Raw genomic sequence first — 16,140 nt, forward strand, 5'->3', positions numbered from 1 at the left:
CATGATATACTCAGTATGAAATCGAGGGTTACACACACCCGCTCTAGGTCGCAGCGAGAGCTCAGCGTGATCGCCGTCTGGTGGAAAGTGGTCCTACACGATGATTTGCGGATTCTGATAAGTTTATTTTCATCATGCCTCAGCAATTAATCTACACTAGGCAGCATGAAGATATACATATGATACGCAGGGTCATATTGTCTATAATAGCAAATTTTATTTTGAAATATTTCCCAAAGGATATTATTACAATTTATAGAATAAAACGAATACACATTTTATGTATGAAGCATACTTCCTTGAAGCACAAGAAGACAAAACCCCAGACATTTTTCAATGCGTGTTTATAAGGGAAGTAGGGGTTGAATCTATTTGCTGAGGCCAAGTTAGATAACTTATTTCCTTTGTCAACATTTTGAGAACAGCTTTAAATGCAATGCATTTATTCTTTGAAACTTTTAATATAATTGGAGACGTGTTGTATTTGCTCGTTCTAACATAAGTAATTTCTTAAAGTTTCCGTATTCTCCAACCAGAAATTAAAATACTAAACACCAAAATTAGTTCATTTACACACTCCTCTATGTCCTGTATGGCTTTGGTGTTATGATGAACTCATGTTTACTCTCGCGAAAATAACGACCATGAATGTTCCCCTAATGTTGGCTAATATGGACAAGGAGTCAAGGGTCACGCACCTGCGCTGACATAATCGGGTGTCTCTGTTCATCAATCCCTGAACCAATTAGCTACCGGGGTCCATTCCCCTGTTTATGAGACGTGAAGAAAGCCGCAAAGAGACTATTGTAAGTTCTTGATGGGCAGGTTGTTCCATTTGTCTCGGCAGGCTTGGGTAAATAAAGGAGATTGGCAATTAGTTTAAGATGCTGTGTAGGGGTGAACAAGGTTGTCAAATAGGATATTATGGGCGAAGGAACGTAAAGGTCATGTAGACAGGTATTGATTTATGTATGCAGATCTCGCCGTGATTCCCAGAATTCCATCTTGACAAAGAATATAATTACGGCTGGTTGTAAGTTGGAAGAATTCATCACGTAAGAATATTTTGACGGCCAGTCTGTCTTAAAATCAAAATGGGAAAAACACTGGCGATAGAATAACTATTTGCCACGATGGTCTTGACTAGCGCTGCAAACATACAAAGACTAAATTAAAGCCACAAATTTTCCACTGTCCACATGATGTTAATAGAGACTTTTTTTTGCTTGTTCCACGAACTTGTAGCAGATAATTTGAATGATGCAAACTGTTCTGTCAGGTATTAGAATATCTTCTCAGGCTGATATGCACTTTTCCCACGTAGAAAATGATAACTTAGGCAATTTTTGTTAATACCAAGGAATGGCTAGATGGCTAACATAACTTCATGAATAATATATATACATTGGCTTGTACAAAAAATAAATCTGTCTCTCGGAATAGGAAGAAAGTGTTTTCTATAAAACACCCTCAGGTAAAAGTGATCGATTGAGAAAAGTAACCCTACATAATATACATACCAATGCTTTTCTAGGCGTAGTTATTCCTAGATGTAATGTAGAAATTTCTCATATTGACATATATAATTTATAAAAGTACTGTATCTGTTACTAACACGTGCGACAAATGTTCTAGACTGGATTAGACTGGCGCCAAGACAACGAATTCAGCGGCGCAAAAGTCACACAGAGGCATTTACATTTAAAGTGAAATAACGGTGGTACAATGTACCACAATCATTTAGGTAAACAGACTAGAGACAACTACTTCATGACAATACGTGTCACATCATCACGATGTATACAAGGAGACGCTGGCGTGCATTTATCAATTCTATCAAGGAAAATCAAAACTATATTTCAAGTGTGGCATGAAGCGAAGATAGCACAATGACGTCAAAGATAGCACAGTCCAGTATGTCTTAACGTGCTTTAGTGTGACTTGTAGGTAATCGCCATTGAAGCACGACTGAACCTCGTTTTTCTGTAAGGAAAGCGGCAGTCGGTCTAAGTTTCTTTGGTGAAATATTGCCATGTTTATACCAAACGTCTGTTAGAGTACACCCTTTTGCCAAAACGTATACTGGCAAAAGACAACATTTAGTATGGATAAAAGCAGACAAGAACCAAGATGTAAGAAAATGCATCAAATGTTCAAAGTATCCCAATTAATTAGTTTAAAAAAGATTTGATGTTCTTTATACATCCCATCCATTGGCCTCCGTCCGTTCCTTATACAATTCTTTAAAATAATTAGGCCTTATTACTATAAACGTTATTCATGATCGGATATTAAGGCATTAATCATAAAATAGTGTGCTAATAAGTTATGTCTTACGCGATGGATGAAGAAAATCCCTGCCTAAGGAATACAATAAGATAGCTGATGATTTAATCCACATAACACCCAATCTAACTGCAGTGATATTCGATACTGCTATCGTTATTGAAGAAACCGTACACAGGGGATATCATATGAAGTAGGTTTCCCCATCTACTGTGTCATGTCCTAATTTGTAACACTTACACTTCAATACTCATTATGGTGAAAGTGATTAGAGTCGGCATGTTTATTACTGTTACTTTGACGCGGAGAGTAGTAGAGCGTAATTTATGTCATGCTTTTGTTTTTCTTACATCATAAGGGTGTTGCTGTCGTCATTAGGCGTTATTTAATTTTGTTTTTTGATAGTCCTGAAAAAAGGGGTCTGTATGTAGGGATTGTTTGATGAAGGCTTTGGCCAGTGATCTGACAAATACAGTTTAATATTGTGAAACTAAAATGATTTAGAACACTGGTATTTTCAATAACATGTTATTACTATACAGCTATACATCAATGTTGCACATGTATAAGAAAATGTTTGTATGCCATGTCAGAGATTGAAAGTTTTATGTCCTTTGCCTACCCCAAGTCACACCCTAACAAGGCTAGTGTCAGAAGGGTTTTACTAGGCCAGATTAGGTAGCCGGAAACATAACATTATCCTAAGTCCTACCACTTGAGTAGACTGGTTTGAAAAGAATATCTACGGTTCAGATCTAAAGAAGTTGTCGTGTTATTTTTGCAAAGAAAATGAAATAGAATAAAGTAAACCATAGAGATCTGTCAAGGGTGTTACAGAAATACACAGTACGTCCGAATGACTTGGCGATTGAAAATGCGCTGATAGGACATTTAGGCATTTGTTCCTGTTACGACAAGAGAGAAGACGGTTTTGGAGTTAAGTCTGAATGTAGGAGACTTAGACAAATTTGTTTATAAGTGTACCCATATTGAAAGAGTTAACAAACATTAATGCATATACTCATAATGGTGCACAAATACAAACTAAACACAGAGTTACATCAACAGTTATATCAACAACAGGAAACAGCATATACAATTAACGAAGTCTAACGTCAGCTGTACTCCATAACTAAGATTGGTCAATTAGTTAATAAAGACCCTTCAAAATCCTTCTTTTGTCCAATTATAGGGCCTTTTGTGGTAGAAGAAATAGGTTAGGTCTGAGCTTTCCGACTTTTGTAAAAAAAGAAATTGCTTAATTCACAAGCTTATAGAGGCGTAAGTCTAACAACATTGTCCAGCTAACTGTGGATCCAAATAAAGTCAAAGGCAGATCAAAGTTATGTGGAAATACATTCAAAACGCTACATGTATATAGCAAACAAAATTGACATACGATAGATGGTAATCCCCCTTTTGGAATGGCTTTTACAAACTTTTTATATTTTGCTTTCTTGTGGAGCATACTTTAAACAATAAATTTTGTAAGTAATCTTACTTAGCCTTTGTTCAGTGTGTTTTAACATGGTATTCTATGGTAAGCAGTGGCTGTGGCGTCTGCCCTACACTCACTTGAGGACGCCGTAACTTTGTCAATAACCTCGAAATGTTCGACAGTGTCCTCTAACTACGTCACACCGGATGTCGTTCCATTCAATCAGCGGAATAGCCCCCCGCACCAGGATTGATCGAGCTCCGGACATATTGATTAAGAACCGGATTAGGGACGATGAGCAATACATAATCAGTCATAACTTTCAAATTGTAGCAAAGGCAAAGTGACCTTCGTATTTCATGTAAAGGTTAGTTTAGTTCTGAATGGTTTTATGCAATGAAGTGGTTCGTTTTGTTTTAAGACAATCTTCTGAGTTTGGCAACTCAACCTGTTATTTCAAATATCATTTACGTTATAAACCATAATCTAATAAAGTGCAATTCAAAGATATTTTTACCACATCAATTCGGCGTCACAGAAGAACGGATATTTATAATACCCCCTTTATAGGTACAATTTAAGAACATACATTACTTAGATCAGAAACGTTTTAGAATCGGACTATTGTTCTCTTTCTCCATCACTTTATACTAAACATTAAGTAAATGTTTGAATATAATGACATTAAGAAAACCTTGTTTTAAATAAATAAATAACAAGTTGGATTTATCTAGAATCACGCCTTAGATGGGATTTTTCTCTGATATTCGTTATGTTATGAAGCATGAATCAACAATAATCAAGTCCGCTCTAAAAATTCTTAATGTCAAATATCTCGCCCCAACTATTCAGAGATACAGTTTTATAAAGAAGAAAACACTTCCTTTTACGTTAAAAGTGACATTGATATAGCTGTACATTTTGTTTCTGTAGTCTTAGATACATGTCTCAATTGAATGCATGTGACGTCAAATTCGATTGTCTATCCAAAGCTTTCCGTGATACAAATGAAATAGAACGTAAATTACTCATCAAACAAATGATAGGCATAACGTTATATAATTGCTTACATGATTATATATCCATTATATACATATATAAAACAAAAGCGGCATGGTAACTTTTCTGATGACACCCATTTCTGAAAATCATAAATAACATTTCTTTGATTACAATTAGGTATATAACGGTGAGACCAAACCTAGTAGATGCAAAAAGCCATGAAAATGAAAAACTAAAAGAAAACTAACAGCAAGCTAATTAATCATATTCAGAATAAGAAGAGTTAATTATAACAAATACCATACGAATTGATAAATCATCAACCCTTAAATAAACGAAATATAACGAATAGAGGACTTGAATCTACCAATTTGATTACCACGTTGGTGTAAAACTGGTTAACAAATATATTTATCTAATTAATATACAAGCAACTGAACCCACAAATCCACACTAAATATGTTTAATAACCCTACATTAAAAATATTGAAAAGTCCATATGCCACGCCCATTTCCTGATGATTCTATTCGTGTCACTGTAGGTCAGTCAGTCACGCCCACGCTTCAGCGATACGAAGCCATAAAGGACGAAGAGTGGAAGAAACCATCACTGAAGGAAGGACCAGAAAGGGAGTAGCTGCTATCTAAGGTGGGTTTGACTCCTTTGCTATCTTTTAGACATGTACGTAAACTTCACAACCATGTATTGATTTGGAGTTAAAGTGTTACAAGGAATATAAATAACCATATATGGGGTTATATTTGTCAATATCAATGTAACTTTTTACATTAAAATTGTCAGACCGATTAGTACAGTATACATGTAGAGCAGAAATTTTTTCAACACTTTGATCAGCATGGTGTATAGAAATAAGTCATCGAACCTAGATTTTGTATAATGCAGGCGTTGTTTTGGTTTTCTGTTGAATGGGACAGCAATTTAGAAGATATATAACAGAACTTATATGCATCTTACATTCTTCGTTTGATTTCTGAGTAGTCACACATGATGTATTTCAAGGTATTTGAAAAGCTAAACAATGTGTAATTAGACAGAAAGACCCAGCAAATGCAAGCAATAGTAAGAAAATACAAAAACAACTAAACTAAACTAAAAAATGTCTAGCCATATAAAAACAATGTCAATTTGGGGGAAATGAGCTTGGCAGGTCTCAGAATACAATATATAGAGTTCGACAACTTCAAACCTCCCTTTTAGACTTTGAAACTTTGGCTACAGCTTTTTCAAAGTCTGCACAAATAGATCCCCCATTTTATGACCTATTCTTGATGATGTATATCTTCAACTAACGTACACATATCACAAGGTTGGAGTTAAGAGCACCCATTCTAGATGTGAGTGCCCAAATCAAAAAAGGATCCTTAATGTAAGCTTGCACTGTGATAGATAACGACCCTTTCGACGTTATACTAAAGTCTGTGGTTTGAATGTTAATGTTGAATCGCAGGATCTGTGTAGAGCCGATTACACAGTTACACGGATAGCGGTAAAAAGATCCATAAAAATCGTCACCAACACCACTGGCGGAGCAACCTGATCTTTATTCAGTTCTGAGCGTACTGTACAAATTAGACAGGTTAAAGATAGAATTGAATATCACCCTTTCTAGCAGAAATACCTTGAATATATGAGAATATGTGGTGGAGCTACATTCCGGCCTGATCGGCGGAAATTATGTCATTTATAACTCTATTTCCTCGTCCTCTTTATCGATATGCTTTACCGATGATGTGAACTTTAGCTAAGAAGGAAAATTAATGCATTCGGTGCTTTCTTTTCTATTACCGTCAGATAGGTAACAATTAACTATTGGTAAGTTTCCATCTAAATGTAAGGATTTTAGGGTATTCTAGCTTATTGCTTTCATTAATTGTGTCCTGCGGAGCCCGTTTATACACGGGGTGGCCATATTTAACCCTTGTCATGCTGAGCTGTATTGTTATGAGTTTGGGCTATTTCTCATGTAAAGGTTGCATACCACTGCCAGCGGGACAAGGGTTAATCTACTATAGAGTCCATTCCAAGTCACCATGCGGGTTTTTAGGTGATATTTGTAATTAGTCTGAATTATTTTGAATAAAAGAATATCTGAGCCACAATAATTAAATTCTTTTCAAAAAAATTGACTGAGAAAATACTCATCTTTTTTAATTCCTTTGAATATTTTAGAAATATTTTGAAAGTAACTGTACAAAAATATCTTTATTTAGAATAATTGTGAAACTTCTGCGTGAATATTTCACATTTACAAATATTTGTAAACTTTGCCAAATTGTGAAATTAGTTTATTGCCCCCATAAAAGTAAGCCCTATTGTTGCATCTGTATATTTTTACATTTCACCGCTGGGCACTGGTGGATCCTTTGTGGTGGGCCATTTTTGCATGGCACCCAACCATACTTTGCAAGGATGTGTGAATTGCTATCTTCCCAGCCCACTGAAACATTTACAAAAAATGGTAGAAAATGGTAGAAAATGGTAAATAATGGTAGAATGCTGTTATCATTATTTAGAAACCATTAGAAGTATCCAATTCCACACCATTAATATTTCCAAAGTTTTACAGAACCAGGGAAATATTTATAAAGTTGAAATAGTTTTTAAAATATTTCTGAATTATCAAATGTCCTAGACATATAATTACAAAACTTTAAAATAAATTCTAAACAATGGCAACAAACATCCGCACGGTGTCTTGGAATGGACTCTAGCAAACAAAAATCAGTATCATATTACATAACGCTATTTTGCTTGTTTACTTGTTCAAAACAAGGCAGCGATCCTTAAACACTGACATGTAAAGATGAATGGGTTATCGTCTAACCCAACACTGATGCGCAGTTATCCTGCTCCAAGTCCCATAAGGGACCGTACGGCATTTAGCGAGGGGGGAGGGCCGGTCGCCAGGGGGGGGAGGGCCTAGCAAAAAAATATTTTGCCAGGGGGAGGGCCCAGCAAAAAAAGATTGACTTGGGGGGAGGGCCAAGCAAAAAAAAAATTGCTTGGTCTACCAGCAAAATTTGTCCCTTAAAATCCAAGAAACAGCGTTTCAGAGGGTCAGGATTTCAAAATTTTTCTGGACCTTCGCAAGGGATCGCCCAAGGTTGGCGCTCGGGACACAGTGAAAATGCGAAAGGGGAGGGGGCGGGGCTTATGCATCGCCCTCGAAAACCTTTTCCACTTACAGAAATGTTATCAAACTATAGATTAGTCTGCCAGCAAAAATTACCCCTGTCCTATTGCCCTCAAAATGTAAGAAATTGCGTTTCAGAGCTCGAGGGTAAAGATTTGCAAATTTCCCTGGATCTAGTTTGACGTGACCGGCCTCGCGCCTTTGGTGGCCGACATCGTGATAATGTGTTCGGGGGGATTTGATTTTGTATTTCTAAATTGAAATGCCATTAAAGTTAGCTTTGTTTGCCAGCAAAATATTTCCCTCAAACTGCAGGAAACAGCTTTTAAGAGGGTCAAGATTTCAAAATTTCCCCGGACCTACCTTGCGATTCTTCGTGCCTTTGGCGCCAGACATGGTGTTCAAAACGTCGTTCGCAAAAACTTGAAACCCTCGTATTTTTTTTCATAGAAATGTCGTAGTAAACAGAAAATTTTCCCCTAAAAAAGAATGCACGAAATCGTGACAAAAAAGCGTGTCATTTTTAAAAGATCTCCGGCAAGTCAGCGTTCTCGCGCCCGCCGGCGGCTAGAGAGATCGGTCTACCCCGCCGTGGGAAAATCAGCGTCATGCGTCGGCGCCCCCCTCCCCACTACAGTTTTGGTTAGTCGAATCGTGTTGTTGTTTTGGTTTTCATTTTTTCCCCGATTTACCGTAAGTTATTACCACCACAGAACCAGGAAAAAGTTAAAAATACAATGTAACGTTATATGTACATGTTCATTGAAAATGGTTTCCGTCAAGCCGCTCCGGGCGGCCCGCGAGTTGCAATACGTAAATTAAAGGGGCGGGGCACGCGCCGCTTCGTGGCGCAAATCTACTAGAAATCCAGATACAAATGCTTTTTAGGTGTTGTTTTGATATCAAAACAATGAAATAGCTGCTATAATTTAGCAAATATTTATGCCTCCATCAAGCAGATATTTATCCCTCTATTATTAAGCAAATAGTTTGAGCCATTCTGTTTTCCTTTTTTTTACTAGGGGCGAGAGATCCGCTTTGCGATGAAAATCATGAAAAAGTAGGACGCAAAGCACATTTCCAAATGGGAGCGCATGTTTTAAAAGTTGGCGTCTTGAAAATTTTTTCAAAGTTGATAGGAGGGGGGAGGGCCTAGCAAAAAAATATTTTGCCAGGGGGAGGGCCTAGCAAAAAAATTTTTACCTGGGGGGAGGGCCTAGCAAAAAATTTTTGACCCGACCCTCTGGCGACCGGCCCTCCCCCCTCACTAAACGCCGTACGGTCCCTAATGAGCCCAATACAACTGGTATTATGTAGGTTACATAAATATGCCCTGGGGCATTCCAAACTAAATAGATCCATAATAACGTCGTTAGCTTTGACAGTAAGCCTTCCCTAATTTACAACTTCCAGTAAAAAGATTCGTGAGAGAAATGCAGCCTTTTACTGTTATTTGTATGTTTAGGATCTGTACGCCGAACGTAATATTACAAAAGGGACATACTATGATTGTGCGTTTATTTGTGACGTTTAACAATGTGGACCACCTCTCAATCCTACACAAGCCCCAGTGCATTAACATCTATCCCGCCCACAGGTCTTTGATTCACTCGGATATTCTCATTTCCGGAGGCAGACGTACGTGTAATTAATCAGACCGTTACGCCCAAATCCCAAGACTCCTTCAATTTAATATTTCTGCTGCTCTCGGAGTCCACTTAATTAAATTAACATAAGAAAAAGTAATCAATAGCGGCCCGTGATTCCGTCCGATGTGTCCAAACTGCCACGCCGACTTTTATAACTGGGAGAATAATATGGTTTTTATTTAGGGATATCTGTTCGTGCACGTTTATGAATACCATCTTTAAAATTGTTCCTTGCGATATCGATCTTTCAGAGCGGTTGGGTTGTAACAAATGGCTGGTGGAGAAACCGTGAAATTTTTTTCATTTCTCTAGCGCCTTGTTATATTTATAATTGCAATAACTATCATAGATATTAATACCGATATTAAGACTTAAATGATTATTGCATACCTAGCAAACGTTTTAAAAGGTAAACAATTTGCATGGACATCAAGATCGCAAATATATCTGACACTATCACTGGATTTTGAGATGACTTGTTATTAATTTTATTAAGTTTATATAAGCCGTTTACAATGCTAAGGTAGGACACTAGAGGAAGAAAGGAAGGAAGGAAGGAAGGAAGGAAGGAAGGAAGGAAGGAAGGAAGGAAGGATGAAATCCAGAGTATTTTGTAGTTCAAACAGTATTACTTTAGAAGGAAAGAAGATAGATTCACCTCCTTCGGTACTTAGAATTATAGCACGTAACAGCGAAGGACGTTCTGTTATCTAATGTGACATAACTTAATTCACTTATACGGGCAAATGTAACGATGATCGGGAAGCCAAACTTATTTTCGCTGTAATTCCATCCAGGAGGCCATTCGTTCTTGCCAATCATAGCCCCTAACGGGAGCTTTCAGTTTTAATTGCGACTTTCCATTCAATAATAGATCAAATTTTCAATCCGGTGGCACCTGAGCCTTTTAAGTCATAAATACCGCAAGTAGGTAGAGGTGACAGTAAAATATTTATCACGACAGCGCAGGAAATTTGGCTCAAACTAAGAGCTGTTATGAAGGCGGGTTTCCCTGTACAGGGTGTTGTGTAACCAGACAGTCAGGAACAGTCTAGCAGTGCCAGACTCGTCGTAGATCGTCGTACGACATAGATGTCGTGAAATTTTCAAGCAGACTGTAGCAGAGCCGACAGATAATGATATACGATAGCACAACGTCGTGGACGACACCAACACATCCTTTGCACGACTATTGTACAACATAAGTGACCTGGTCCTTACTCTACTAAATATTCACATAGTATTTCTTTTGACTTGTTATAGCGTCATCAAGAATATTCCTTAACTAAGCAAAAAATAATAATTTTCTTTTGGGAAACAAAATAAATTAATTTGTTTCAACTTTTTTAGGTTTGGTTCCTGCAACCATGCGATTAGCAGGCATGTGCCCATAAAGAGAGGGATGTCTTAATTTCATCAAGTGAAAAGCGGTCGTTTATCCCGTAGGTCACCCGCCCATCGCCCCATCCGTCCTCCGCACTAATGAAAATTTTACAATAGCCATTGATTTCCGGGAATGGAGTTGTTTGGGAACAGTGAAGGAGAGGACGTCTGGGACATATCGGCAAACTCTCGTTACGTGGCGGTGTTTGGGGTGGGGGGAGTTCTTCAGAAGACACTTACTATATCTTACACTGTTTCGTTCTAGCTTAGTTATGCCTTTGCTTTTTCATGCTATCGATTGTATTTCAAATGGCATATATTTGCATAGTCAATGTCTGTTTAGATTAACTGACAGTAGCAGTATTGCCATTCCGTTGTTTCGTGTGTTTCTGTTTTATTTTCAATGTTCCATTGTGTCACGTTTTACTATCTTAAGGTCCCCTATGGACCTTTCTCCTAAAGCCGGAAAAAATCCATAACTTTATGCTCTCCCTTCATGTACCATTGGGCCATCAAGTCAATTTTTTTCCCTTAGACACTTCTTCCTTTCCTTCTTTCTTTCATCATAAATCCTGACGCTTTTATTCATCCATTTCGTAGCATGCGTTATTCACATTTTCTTCAAAATTCTTCAAAACTCATCTTTATGTTGAAGAACAAAATAAGTGGGCGTGGAGCCTAAAGAAGAAAAAAAAGATATAGAAGTGACTTTGCGCCATGAAAATTTTAAGGAATACCCCCTAAACGGAGCAGTATTTACGTCCCCCATGTGGTGGAACCTGTTACATTAATGAAATATCAATATTGATAGGGTATCCATTACGTTTGGACTGGAGGCATATTGGTCATGACGTAATTACACCAGCTTCTTGAGTGAGTTGGTCAGACGGAAACAGGACTGAGAAGACCACACTTTCCATTCACAGTAGGGCGGAGAGCGTTTGGTGATCGCGCTGCGATCTAAAACGTGACAGATTGCTCAACAAATTTATCATATAAAAGCGTTTTTGACTTCTTTTGTTGCCCACTCAGTCATACCGCCTAACATGTAAAATCAAGGCTTACACAAATTAAATTTGAGTCGCAGCGAGGTCTCAGTACGATCGTAGACTAAGGAGATTTAACAGAACATTATAATTGGTATCAGATATAAAGAAGGGATAACTATTTAACACTAATTTATAATTTCTAAAACCTAAAGTGGCACAACCTGTTTCCAAATATGTTCAGGAGAACGTAACTGTACCTATCATAGGCTGGGTAATAATAAGAGATCCGTATATAAGTATATAACGAAGCCACAGCATAGAATTAGAATTCCATGGCACGTATATATAACAAACGCATGGTTATGGTTCCGTTTATTTTCTTGACAGCTTAGTACTTAACATAACTTTTATAAAGCCCTGTCCTACTATGGGCTTAAAGTGAAAGTCTCTACACAATTTTTTTTCTATATTGATATAGCAATTACAGATATATTTGATATAGCAATTACAGATGACTTTGTTTCATCTCGACTAGTAATTGTCCTGCGGAAGACAACCTTTGCACATCCCCTTATGATACAATTTATTCAATTTGCTTTCAACGTATTCCCAACGTTAATGCTTTCAATGCGGGAGAGAAAATAGAAAACTCCTTTAGATGTCACTCTATAAGCAACTGATCATCCTTTGGAAATAGTTCGATGTTTTCGATGTTTTCTAATTTAGAATCAGAATTTATTGTTCTAGTGCCAAACTACAAACATATGGCATTATCATTAGTATGATTTTCTTGCCCGTTTTTTACGTCATTGAGTCACTCCCCATTAGCAATAATGGTACTGTCCATATATGACGTCATCAGCCTCAATGCTGGAAGGTCCAGAAGATGACGAGCCTTGGTAGATTGGATATTGGTAGGAGAGGCGGTTAACTGGTGTCTGTAGGACGCAGAGAGCATTTACAAAACTTGTTACTGAGAGCGCGCGCTTCGTGCTGTGTTTTCTGCAACTCTTACAGATCCCAGGCTACATATACCTTAGGTATGTACGGTTTTATTTGTTATTGTTGTCTTCGTCTACGATATTATACGTTAACACGGATGTTTATTTTATACGCTAGGTATTTTAAGAAAAGAAAATGCAATTTTCGTAAATCGTGGGGAAATCGCTGTTATCTGTTGTGGTGTACTATGATATATTCACCAGGAAACAAATACTCATGTACAGCAAATAATGTATATGGGCAAGAGAGTATTACTATTAGTAAGCCTTTTTTGATTATCTCATATATTTAGATCATAAGTGCACAGCATTACTCAACGATCATCGTTGGTTACAGACATTTAAATGTTTATGAAATGTCTTTTTTTGGTTTGTACAAGGGGAAAAGTTCTCTATCTATAACAACAGCATTCGCACAACAAGTATGAAAACGTACAGAGCTTGATTCCTAGTTTACAATGCAAACTTTTTTCAGTATTCAATATCCATGCATGCTTGTAGTCTTGGAAAGCTCAATAACATGACAACATTCGACGCATACTCATGAAAGTGCTAGATTAAAATTTCAAGGTTTTCAGAATTGTACCTCAGAATTACGAGTTTCTGTTGTAAAAAAAAATACACCACTTGGATATGCAATTTCTATGTTGTAATCATATAAATCTTGCGGCTCTTTATCCGCAATATCGTTTATCCGTAATCATTCATACCAATGAAATATTGCTGAAAGGGTGAGACAGAATTGCCATTTCTTCCAATAGCGTTTGATACGTTAGACACATACTGTGTAGGAATCCTCCGAGGCTATTTCTGCCCTCTGCCATTTCCCCACTAATTCAAAGGTCGGTGCGAACCGTCTGCTTTTCGTCTTCTCAGATCCCTGTTAGCTCAAGGTAATTAGATTTGGATTGTGATGTCAAAAAGCTCCACACGGCTAACAGATTGGAAAATATCATCGTCATATTTGCTTAGTCTCATGGGGCACTTCGGTAGTCCACCCAGGGAATAGAACCATGGTATTTGGTACATCTGTCTTTCCAATCATAAAATCTTCAGGTGTCTGAAATTGTTTTGCTGTCAGGTTCATGTATGTATAAGAATGCATAGACCCAATGCGAATGTATTTCAAACAGTTGTTTTATTGCTGTTTTTATTCTATGGTACTTGTCATGACGATATTTTCTTGACATGCTATGGCAACAGACTTCGTGAACGATGAATGTATGATACGTAGATAGATTATAGTAGATAAAAGGCGTTATCGATGGAAATGGAGGGTAATTACATTTTGTGAAACTTTATAGACACTTGTCTCGTTGGGTCTACCTTGGTAAAGCTACGTATGACATAAAGGACTTGAAGAACTGTCCGAAAGTCTTTGCTAAATGTCTTTTGTTATTAAAATAGCTTAGATTGTAAGGTTGTATTGAGTTAAACAGAAAACTCTCCATGCGCACAGGCTGGTAAGCATTAACAGTAAACGTACTTTACATGATTGAGTAGAAAGTTTGGTGTTTTATTGAAGATTTATGTTGGGTCAAAAATATTTCAATACTTCCAATGTTTTTTTGCGAAAACTCCAAACTTTCTACTCAATCATGTAAAGTACGTTTACCAGCCTGTGCGCATGGAGAGTTTTATGTTTGACCCTCAAAAAGACGGAAAAGCGGGCACCTTCGATACATGACTGAAATGTAAAATAGCTATAATTAACGCAATACCTATCAGGATCTCTTTCTATATGCATATGTAAGCTCCTTACAAAATTTCAACATTATGGTCGGATCGAGATTTATAACAGAGTTAACATATACATTGAATATAACATAAACATGTAGGAGATATATGGGTTGTAGTATCCGCGAGGTGCGGGAATATTAACTACGGATATATCACTTTTATGGATAAAGTTATGAGAAAACCCAGCAGGATATCGCCCAGCACTGCTAAGTCTGGCTAGTAGACATGTGGGAATACGGTTCCATTACCAAATACGCCTGGAGACGGGTGCAAAGGATTACGGATAATCCGTTTGTCGAGACTTGGAACCCGACTAAGCCAAGGAAAACGTCTATACTATACATTTAGATCCAAAGTTGATTGTGGCTGCAAGTGTAATCATATGGTAGAAACCATGCTTAACGACCATGACCATTTCATTTGATCTAGCGCTGAGGCATGTTTGGAAATGGTCTAATTTTATCAAATGAAGTTGTTTAGACATAGATAAAAGTCCATACCACCGTTATCTGTGTTTGCCACATGCGCTCGTATTTTTCATTTTTTTCTCTGTTTCTACAGGCAATGTAAGATGGATATTGTGTAACACTTGATGAATGCTGAAGTAGGTTGATGTGATTTATGTTACTACCCCAGCTACTGCTGGGCGGATGTGATGCTGCATATAAATACCTCTTTTACTCATAAACACCTACTCCATCAGATTGTTCTCACTACTACGATCCCCGTGGAATGATATAAGTTTCCTGTCTCAAACGCTTGAACCGTGACCGCACATTTCCGGCGAATATCCCGGTAAAGATTGACGTTAATCCTACGTGAGGTCTTTGCTCCCACGATATGTTACAGCCAGTAACTGTTGTCAATCACAATGGTGCCAAAATTAACTACAGCACTTATACTTAGTTCATGAACGAACTGCCAGTAGTTCGAAAAAAATGCGCTAAGAAAAACACAAGGAAACCGTTTTCTAGATAATATCTATTAATATTTTGCTATTTTTTCTACTATTTTGGCTGTAGTATTTCCCCTGCTATAAGTTGGAATATGTGAGAATTCCGACGTCGGTTCTTGCTGAGTTTTGATAAGATTCTCGTGCCATGGTCTGCCCTACCCGAGGTTCGAATCCGCTGGGAAATCATGAGAAGGTTCACTAAAGCAATAGATATACCCAACAATGAGGTAAATGATGAAGCACATCACATAAATGCCTTGTAGTCTTAGAAAATATGGATTTGAAGAGTAAATTATAAGTCATTTGCAATTATAATTAAGTATGTCAGAACAAGAATGCAAAAACATTCAAGATGAGTACGCCTAACTAGGTTATAAATAATACTTTAAAAAGTTATCATTTTTCTTCCTATGGTTACCCACAACTATGTAAGTAAACCTGAAGAACTGGCGTCTGGCAAAAGATAGTCCATGGAAAGTCTTTTTAATTTTATTTCACGCAGAATTATATTACATCATATACATTTGCCGTGTAGCGTACAT

The 16,140-nt window shown here is 37.4% G+C and overlaps 2 protein-coding genes across 2 annotated transcripts in view; both read left to right on the forward strand.

Annotated features, from left to right (window-relative positions):
• LOC118412582 (vesicular acetylcholine transporter-like) overlaps window positions 1-16,140 on the forward strand; it is a 43,133-nt gene that overhangs the window by 20,676 nt on the left and 6,317 nt on the right. Inside the window, exon 2 of the mRNA XM_035815531.1 lies at window positions 5,269-5,375. The gene's annotated coding sequence lies outside the window, so the exon portion shown is untranslated. The remainder of the gene's footprint in view (window positions 1-5,268; window positions 5,376-16,140) is intronic.
• LOC118412577 (choline O-acetyltransferase-like) overlaps window positions 12,786-16,140 on the forward strand; it is a 31,923-nt gene continuing 28,568 nt past the window's right edge. The window contains exon 1 of the mRNA XM_035815524.1: window positions 12,786-12,942. The gene's annotated coding sequence lies outside the window, so the exon portion shown is untranslated. The remainder of the gene's footprint in view (window positions 12,943-16,140) is intronic.

Source organism: Branchiostoma floridae, chromosome 3, assembly GCF_000003815.2.
Source record: "Branchiostoma floridae strain S238N-H82 chromosome 3, Bfl_VNyyK, whole genome shotgun sequence".
NCBI classification, from domain to species: Eukaryota; Metazoa; Chordata; class Leptocardii; order Amphioxiformes; family Branchiostomatidae; genus Branchiostoma; species Branchiostoma floridae.